Below are 10,265 nucleotides of genomic sequence, written 5' to 3'. Positions count from 1 at the left end.
GATTGAACCTTTCTTAACAAGAAAGTAACAAACTTCAAATTTTTTAATCAAAACATTAATTATTGATTATATTTTCGAAAATATGATGTAAAAGATAAGAAAAAGATTTTGAAAAATATATTTTTTTGAAAATTTTCGAAAAACAAAGATAAAGTTGAAAAGATATGATTTTTGAAAAAGATTTTGAAAAGATAAGACTTTTAAAATTGAAAATTTGACTTGACTTGTAAGAAACAACTAATTTTAAAATTTTTTGACTAAGTCAACTCAAATTTTCGAAAATTTGGAGAAAAATAAGGAAAAGATATTTTTCTTTTATTTTTGAATTTTTAATGATGAGAGAGAAAAATTAAAAACGTCATTTTTGTGTTTTTCTCTTTTCTTTATGGATCAAAACAAAGAATGCATGCAAGAACACTATGAATGTCAAGATGAACACCAAGAACACTATTGAAGATCATGATGAACATCAAGAACATATTTTTGAAAAATTTTTTATGCAAAGAAAACATGAAAAACACCAAACTTAGAAATCTTTAATGCATGGACTCTAACAAACGAAAAATGCATATGAAAAACAACAAACAACACAAAACAAGAAAACATCAAGATCAAACAAGAAGACTTGTCAAGAACAACTTGAAGATCATGAAGAACACCATGAATGCATGAATTTTAGAAAAATGCAAGAAAAATTTTTTAAAGCATGCAATTGACACCAAACTTAAAAGTTGACTCAAGACTTGAACAAGAAACACAAAATATTTTTGATTTTTATGATTTTATGATTTTTTGTATTTTCTTTTATTTTTTTGAAAACGTTCTTTAGAAAAACGAAAACAAAGAAAAATTTTTGAAAGATTTTTTGAAAACTTTTTTTTTGAAAGGAAAATTACCTAATCTGAGCAACAAGACGAACCTTTAGTTTTCCATACTCGAACAATCCCCGGCAACAGCGCCAAAAACTTGGTGGACAAAATTGTGATTCATACTCTTTGTACTTGTATGAAATTTAATTCGAGACAATAGCTCTTTACTATGTGTGGTCATAACTCCGTTCAACTAACCAGCAAGTGTACTGGGTCGTCCAAGTAATAAACCTTACGTGAGTAAGGGTCGATCCCACAGAGATTGTTGGTATGAAGCAAGCTATGGTCATCTTGTAAATCTCAGTCAGGCGGATTTAAATAAATTATGGAATTTGGAAAATCAAATAATAGTAAATAAACATAAAATAAAGATAAAGTTACTCATGTAATCCAATGATGGGGATTTCAGATAGGTGTATGGAGATGCTGTGCTCCTCCTGAATCTCTGCTTTCCTACTGCTTCATCCAATCCTTCTTACTCCTTTCCATGGCAAGTTGTATGTAGGGCATCACCGTTGTCAATGGCTACATCCCATCCTCTAAGTGAAAAAAGGTCCAAATGCTCTGTCACAGCACGGCTAATCATCTGTCGGTTCTCAATCAGGTTAGAATAGAATCCCTTGATTCTTTTGCGTCTGTCACTAACGCCCAGCCTTCAGGAGTTTGAAGCTCGTCGCAGTCATTCAATTCCGGAATCCTACTCGGAATACCACAGACAAGGTTAGACCTTTCGGATTCCCATGAATGCCGCCATCAATTCTAGCTTATACCACGAAGATTCTGATTAAGGAATCCAAGAGATATGCGCCCGGTCTAGGGTAGAACGGAAGTGGTTGTCAATCACACGCGTTCATAGGGAGAATGATGATGAGTGTCACGGATCATCACATTCATCAAATTGAAGTGCAACGAATATCTTAGAATAGGAATAATTCAAATTGGATAGAAAATAATAGTAATTGCATTGAAACATAAGGTACAGCAGAACTCTACACCCTTAATCTATGGTGTGTAGAAACTCCACCGTTGAAAATACATAAGTGAAAGGTTCAGGCGTAGCCGAATGGCCAGCCCCCCACAACGTGATCAATAGTCTCCTCAGATGAAGAATAAAATAAAACTGAGACCAAAGATGTCTAATACAATAGTAAATTATCCTATTTATACTAGACTAGCTACTAGGGTTTATATGAGTAAGTAATTGATGCATAAATCCACTTCCGGGGCCCACTTGGTGTGTGTCTGGGCTGAGCTTGATCTATCCACGAGCTGAGGCTTCTTTTGAAGCTGAACGCCAAGTTGTAACGTGTTTTGGGCGTTTAACTCCGGGTCGTGACGTGTTTTTGGCATTTTACTCCAGACAGCAACATGGAACTGGCGTTGAGCGCCAGTTTACGTCGTCAATTCCCGAATAAAGTATGAACTATTATATATTTCTGGAAAGCTCTAGATGTCTACTTTCCAACGCTGTTGAGAGCGCGCCATTTGGAGTTCTGTAGCGCCAGAAAATCAATTTCGAGTGCAGGGAGGTCAGATTCCAACAGCATCAGCAGTCCTTTGTCAGCCTCCTATCAGAGTTTTGCTCAATTCCCTCAATTTCAGCCAGAAATGACCTGAAATCATAGAAAAACACACAAACTCATAGTAAAGTCCAGAAATGTGAATTTAACATAAAAACTAATGAAAACATCCCTAAAAGTAGCTTGAACTTACTAAAAACTACCTAAAAACAATGTCAAAAAGCGTATAAATTATCCGCTCATCAGAAGGGCTACTACAGACTATCCGAACTCGATGGACGAGAGCTTCCCAGATCATGGCATGCCTGCAACCTAAGAAGGTACTACAGTTAGAAAAGGTAAAGGATCTCATTATTGGATGCACTCTTTTTCCTGAAAAGGTTTTTTAATGAGGCACCAGGTTAAGAGCTAGACACTATCCGACTTAAAAGGATGAAAAAATTCCCACATGTATATATTCGCACTTTTCTTTGAATAAAAATTATTTAGATATTCTACAAGATTTCAAGACGCATTAATCTGAAGTATTCATCGTCCGATTATAAAGCAACAGATCGGCAGAAAGTGAAAAACAATTTCACTGCATGATCATGATAAAGATAACCGTCCGATAAAGGTGAAAACGTGATTCATCCAAAAGACGATCTAAAGATGCCAACCACTTTCTACAAATTGGCAAAGATGAACACAGAATAATGTAAGAAGTTATCGAAAGCAATCCAAAAAAGAACCTGACGAGGTCTTACGGATAGCTAAAATATTAACTTAAAGAATGGTCGACGTTCAGAAGTCGGACCAAGTCAACCCAAGTTATAAGTAAACCTTGGAAAGAGGTCTGGCCAACCCTATTAAAGAAGATTACTTTAACTTAGAAAGAGATCAACCTAACAAAGTCGGTTTCCTACAAAACAAAGTTATGAAAGTAATCCCTGAAAAAGACCTGATAAAAGTCAAAGAAAGAGGATTACAAAAATAACTTAGAAAGAGATTGACCTAACGAAGTCGGTCTCCTACAAAACAAAGTTATAAAAGTAATCCCTGAAAGAGACCTGACAAAGGTCCAAGAAAGAGGATTACAAAAATAACTTAGAAAGAGATCGACCTAACGAAGTCGGTTTCCTACAAAACAAAGTTATAAAAGTAATCCCTGAAAGAGACCTGACAAAGGTCCAAGAAAGAGGATTGCAAAAATAACTTAGAAAGAGATCGACCTAACAAAGTTGGTTTCCTACAAAACAAAGTTATAAAAGTAATCCCTGAAAGAGACCTGACAAAGGTCCAAGAAAAAGGATTACAAAAATAACTTAGAAAGAGATCGACCTAACAAAGTCGATCTCCTACAAAACAAGTTATAAAAGTAATCCCCGAAAGAAACCTGATAAAGGTCCGAGAAATGGGATTACAGAAATAACTTAGAAGGGGACCAACGTAAAGGAATCGGTTACGGAGTGCCAAAAATACGTACAAAAGCGAGAAAACCGAGAAACAAGTCGGACCCACACAGACACATCCTCAAAGGATCCAAGCTATAAACAATACGTACAAAGCAATCCAAAGAGGTCGAGCTGCAAGGTTCCAACATTCTCAGAAAATAGAAGATATAACAAGTCAAAAACCTTGATATAATCTACGAAGTTATAAAGCCTCGGAGGCCATCAAAACCTACCTTAAAAGGATAGCGAGCTACTCTTTGTTTTTCAAAATAAAAGTTGCTAAAACAAGTAACTAGAAAATGTCAGCAAATAAACAAAAAGTTTTAAGAGCCCACAAGCCGGGCCAACTACATAAATATCCAGAAAGAGATCAGCAAGCATCAGGAGCCTTCTTGGCAGCATCAGGACAAGGAGAAGGAGGACGAGTCTGAATAGGCACAGCGTCTATAGTTCCATCCACCTGGTTCAGAACCTGGCAATCCGAATCAGGTGCAACCGGAGGAGCAGAAGAGGTTGACACTTTGGCAGAGGACACAGGGGGAGGATCAGCACCATCATCACCCTCGTCATCAGGGACAATCTTGCCATCCCTGACAACGTTGTCCAGGCTAAAAGGGGTGAGATCGGCCTCGGGAACAATGACCCGAACTTGCTCCTTCAAGTTCTCGTAAGCAGCAGTCACGCTGCCAACGAGATGACCTTGGAGCTCAGAATAGTCTTCCCGGGCATTGTCCAACTCCCCCCTCAGGCGCATCACCTCCCGATAAGACGTAACGTAACTCTCCTTATGCATCATGGCTGTGTCCTCGGCCAACCTCAAAGAAGCTGCCAGTGAAAGGGAACTTCCCTTCTCGTTCTCTAAATCCTTCTCCAACTTGGTCACCTTTACTTCAGGTCCCTCCTTCAGCTCCCTCATCTGGTCAAACTCCTGCTTTGCCTCCTCCATAAATGCTTTGGTGGCGTGGAGAGGAAGATTCTGAGCAGTCCGGTATATAGCAGCCGCCATATACGCCATCTTTACATTATTTCAGGCCATAAATTCCAAATGATGGAGGATGGACACATCGTCCATGGAGAGGGTACCATAGGACCGATTTGCTGATCCACAAATTCAATGGCATTAAAATTGGGAGCATTGAGGTCGAAAGGCTCAACTGTTTTTTGGTTTTTATTGGGAGGAGCAACAGAAGGAGCAGCAGAAGTAGGGTGAGGATCCACCAGACGAATTCGGGGAGTAGGGATCACCTTCTTCACCCCAGGGGAACTCGGCACAGACGACTTCACGCGCACTTGGGAGGATCCTTCCCCAGCCGCCTTGGCCGAGATGTTTCTAGCAGCAGTCGCCCTCTGCGCTCTTTTAAAAGCTTTCATGGATTCATTATTCTTCATTGCCTCTGCAAATAAAACAGAAATTAAGCTACAAGTCGGAAAAGATAGTCACAAGCAATATAAACAGATAAAAAAGGAAACACAAAATACCCAGCTCAGTTTGAAGAAGAGAGGGATTGGTTAGAAATTTCTTTGTGTCGAGATGGAGAGGTTGACCCCATTGTTCTTCCAAGACAGTCACAAAGGCTCGCTCAGCCACATCCAACATTTCCCACGTATATCGGGACACCCTCACATCTTTTTGCCATTCCAAGGGAAAAGCAGGCTCATCATTTTCATCCAGAAAGAAGGGCCGAGCTCCTTCAACAGCTCGGACCTTGAAAAAGTAGTTTTTAAAATCGCGGAAAGCCTCGTCAAACATGGAAAAGACCTTCTTTCCCTGGGTAGAGCGAAAGGAGACCCAAGCTGCCTTCTTTTTTACCACTCCGGGCTTAGTCAAGACAAATAGATAGAAAAAGAGAGATTGGGAAGCAGGGATACCAAAACCATTGCACAACAATTGAAAAATCTTAATGAAACCCCAAGAATTAGGGTGAAGTTGAGAGGGGGCGACATTACAGAACCATAACAGGTCGGCCTCAAATTTAGTAAAAGGAAGGGTGATACCCGGCTGACCAAAGAAAAAGTCATAAACATAGAAGAAATGGCGATCGTCAACAACCCGAGTAGAGAAGCAGACTCTCTCATTAGAAGAGGGAGGAACAAGTTCATAATTCTTCTCATCACCAGGATTACTACAGACACTATGAAACTGCCTAAGCTGCGCGCAAAACTCAGAATCAACCAGAGAGACACATATAAGAACCATCGAGTCCACCCAATCGACCATGCCATCAGGGACCTGGGAAGGCATCTCTACAACATTATTTCGGGAAGACATGAGGCCAACTAAATGCTACAAAAAGAAAAGAAGAGAAGATTACTTAAAAAACATCTCAGATGAGGGGCAAAACAACTTGACGGACGGACAAACAGAAAAGGAAAACCCCAAGACTCAAGCCAAAAGTCCTGGGGCATCCCTTGGAGGCAGTAACAAAGCAAGATTTTTTAAGAAATCTCTACAGCTCACGTCCTGACACTCATCAAAAAGAAAATAAAGTCTCAAAGGATACAAAGGAAGTAAAAACACAAAATCGCCACCCTTCTACAGTTTATCAGCAAAAGCATTATCAAAAACACCAAGAAATGCCAAGCAAAAAAAAGCAAAGACGCAAAGTTTTTCGGAATCAAGCAAAAAATATTAGCGAAGGCACAAGCAGAAACGGCGACAACATAAAGAAAAAGATTCAAGCAACAAGAAAAAGATTCGCACCAAAAACGAAGAAATTCCAGAGCATGCAACAATCAGGCATGATAAAAGCAGAAAGACCCAAACTTCCTCTAAGCAAAATGCAAACTTTCCACATATAAGGAAACAGAAGAAAGAAAAAACAAACCTGGAAAAAAGTAGAAGAAAACCTCGAAAGCCGAAAGAACAGAAGCCACAAAGCCACCCCTCGAAAGCGGAAAACTGCGGAGGGATTTCCACAGAAAGCAGCGACAGAACAGACGGAAGAAGCTACGAAAGAAACAGAAAATGAGAGAGTAAAGGGAGAAGTACGAAGAAGAAGTGAAGAAGAGAAACCATTTTTTGATTGAGAAATTCAAAATAAAAGACCAAGAGAAAATGGGGCAATTAATGCCAATTAAATGCAGATATTAAAACCTTCTTGTGTTCTCAAAAAAGCGCTGATATAAAAGCGCGCTTTTAGAGGAAAAACGTTCTACATTCAAAAGATTCTACATAAGGAAGAAATCGACGAAATGCTTGAGTTTGGCTTCATCATAGAAGGACCGAAGTCCAAAAAACACGACCTCGACAAAAAGACCGAGCTCAAACAGGGGCACTGTTCATACCCTGGGTCGAGTTACCCGACCCGGGATGATTGGCGATAAAAGTGACCGACCTCCTTAGGTCCGACTAGCCGACCTCTTCTCAAAGAGCTCGGCCAAATCGACAGGAGAGCCCAGTAAAGGGCCCAAACAGAGGAACACGACCCAAATCCTAGGGCAACCCAAGCCTATACAGATAAAGGCGGTTCCATTGAAGATACGCTGACCTCAACTCAAAGATAAAGATAAGATAAGATAACTAACTTATCTTATCCAAAAGGTCACATCTCATCATTATAAATACGCTGGAGCACCCAGGTATAACTCATACTCTGATTCTACATAAAACCTGCTTAATACCCTTGCTAACTTAAGCATCGGAGTCCCTTGTAGGTACCCCGACCCTTCGGTGACAGAGGAGCAGCAGCACCATCAGTCCAACAAGTCAGACGTACCAGCTTCGGCTGTGATCCACTTGTCGGACACACCAGCTACGACCAGTACGGAAGATCTCGTCCGAGATCGACCTCCAGTTTTAGGTAACCCCCGAAACAATAAGGGAGTAGATCAGGATGTCTACAGATTATTACTGTTTTCATTTGCTGTAAAGGACCAAGCTAAGAGATGGTTAAATAACCAACCTAAGGACAGCATAAAGACATGGAAACAGCTGTTAGAAAAATTCCCGAATCACTATTTTCCTCCCAAAAGGATGACACAGCTAAGGCTAAGCATCTAAGGCTTCAAACAAGGAGATAATGAATCCTTTTATGATGCCTGGGAGAGATACAGAGAGATGCTAAGAAAATGCCCCTCTGAAATGTTTTCAGAGTGGGTGCAGTTAGACATCTTCTACTATGGGCTTACAGAAAGAGATCAGATTTCTCTAGACCACTCAGCTGGTGGATCTATACACATGAGAAAAACAATTGAAGAAGCTCAAGAGCTCATTGATACAGTTGCCAGGAATCAGCACCTATACCTAAGCAGTGAACTTCCCAAGAAGGAAGATGCTAAAACAGCAACTGCTGAACTCAGTCCTGCAGATCAAGCTGCTGAATTGAATTAGCAATTAGATTTTCTAACAAAACAGTTAGCCGAATTCAAGGAGATACTACATGAAATAAGAATGGCTAATAAAAATATGGAAGTACAGTTGAAGCAAACAGAACAACATTTATCAAAACAAATAGCAGAAGAATGCCAAGCAGTTCAATTAAGAAGTGGGAAAACATTAAAGACCTCACTTCAAGGTAGCAGGAAGCCAAGAAATGAGCAAACGACCCAAAATCCATCTGAGGACAGTCAAAGCCCAGAGAGGAATAACTCTGGCGCTCAAACGCCAGAAAATGGGTGGAAAGCTGGCGCTGAACGCACAGACCATGCTCAGGTCTGGCGTTCAACTCCAGAAACAAGCAATGAATCGGCGTTGAATGCCCAAAGGAAGCTCAATTCTGGCGTTTAGACGCCTGAAATAGGCATGGAGCTGGCATCTAACGCCACTCCAGCTTCCACCGCTGGCATTCGAGCGCCAGTGGGAGATCAGACACATACAAGTGCTGATAGCAACCCCTCTAAAAAGGCTTCTCAACCCACATCTGTAGGCAATAAACCTACAACAACTAAGGTTGAGGAATATAAGGCCAAAATGCCTTATCCTCAAAAACTCCGCCAAGCGGAACATGATAAGCAATTTGCGCGCTTTGCAGACGATCTCATGACTCTTGAAATAAAGATTCCGTTTGCAGAGGCACTTGAGCAAATACCCTCTTATGCTAAGTTCATGAAAGAGATCTTAAGTCATAAGAAGGATTGGAGGGAAACTGAGAAAGTTTACCTCAATGAAGAATACAGTGCAGTCATTCTGAAAAGCTTACCTGAGAAGCTTAAGGATCCGGGAAGCTTTATGATACCATGCACATTAGAAGGTACTTGTACCAAGCAAGCTCTATGTGATCTTGGGGCAAGTATTAACCTAATACCTACAGCTACTATCAAAAAGCTTGGATTGACTGATGAAGTTAAACCAACCCGGATATGTCTCCAACTTGCTGATGGCTCCATTAAATACCCATCAGGCGTAATTGAAGACATGATTGTCAAGGTTGGGCCATTTGCCTTTCTCACTGACTTTGTGGTGCTAGAAATGGAGGAGCATAAGAGTGCAACTCTCATTTTGGGAAGACCTTTCCTAGCAACTGGCCGAACCCTTATTGATGTTCAAAAAGGGGAAGTAACCCTGAGAGTCAATGAGGATGAGTTCAAGTTGAATGTTGTCAAAGCCATGCAGCATCCAGACACCCAAAATGACTACATGAGCATTGATATTATTGACTCTCTAGTAAAAGAAGTCAATATGGCTGAAAGTCTCGAAAATCCCTCAGGAAGAGGAGAAACCTCCTAAACCCGAGCTCAAACCATTACCACCATCCCTGAAATATGCATTTCTGGGAGAAGGTGATACCTTTCCTGTAATCATAAGCTCTACCTTAGAGCCACAGGAAGAGGAAGCACTAATTCATGTCTTAAAGACACACAAGACAGCTCTTGGGTGGTCCATCAGTGATCTTAAGGGCATTAGCCCAGCCAGATGCATGCACAAGATCTTATTGGAGGGTGACGCCAAGCCAGTGGTTCAACTACAAAGGCGGCAGAATCCAGCCATGAAGGAGGTGGTGCAGAAAGAGGTCACTAAGTTACTAGAGGATGGGATTATTTATCCTACTTCTGATAGCCCCTGGGTAAGCCCTGTCCAAGTTGTCCCTAAGAAAGGTGGCATGACAGTGGTCCATAATGAAAAAATGAACTGGTTCCCACAAGAACAGTTGCAGGGTGGCGTATGTGTATTGATTACAGAAGGCTCAATACAGCCACCAGAAAGGATCATTTTCCTTTACCATTCATAGACTAGATGCTGGACAGACTAGCAGATCATGAATACTACTGCTTCCTGGATGGATATTCAGGTTATAATCAAATTATAGTAGATCCCCATGATCAAGAGAAAACAGCATTCACATGTCCATATGGAGTATTTGCATACAAAAGGATGCCATTTGGCTTGTGCAATGCACCTGCAACCTTTCAAAGGTGCATGCTCTCAATTTTCTCTAATATGGTGAAAAATTTTCTGGAAGTCTTCATGGATGACTTTTCAGTATTTGGAGACTCATTCAGCTCCT

Source organism: Arachis duranensis, chromosome 4 (assembly GCF_000817695.3).
Source record: "Arachis duranensis cultivar V14167 chromosome 4, aradu.V14167.gnm2.J7QH, whole genome shotgun sequence".
Lineage (NCBI taxonomy): Eukaryota > Viridiplantae > Streptophyta > Magnoliopsida > Fabales > Fabaceae > Arachis > Arachis duranensis.
Note: the sequence above shows the minus strand (reverse complement) of the source record.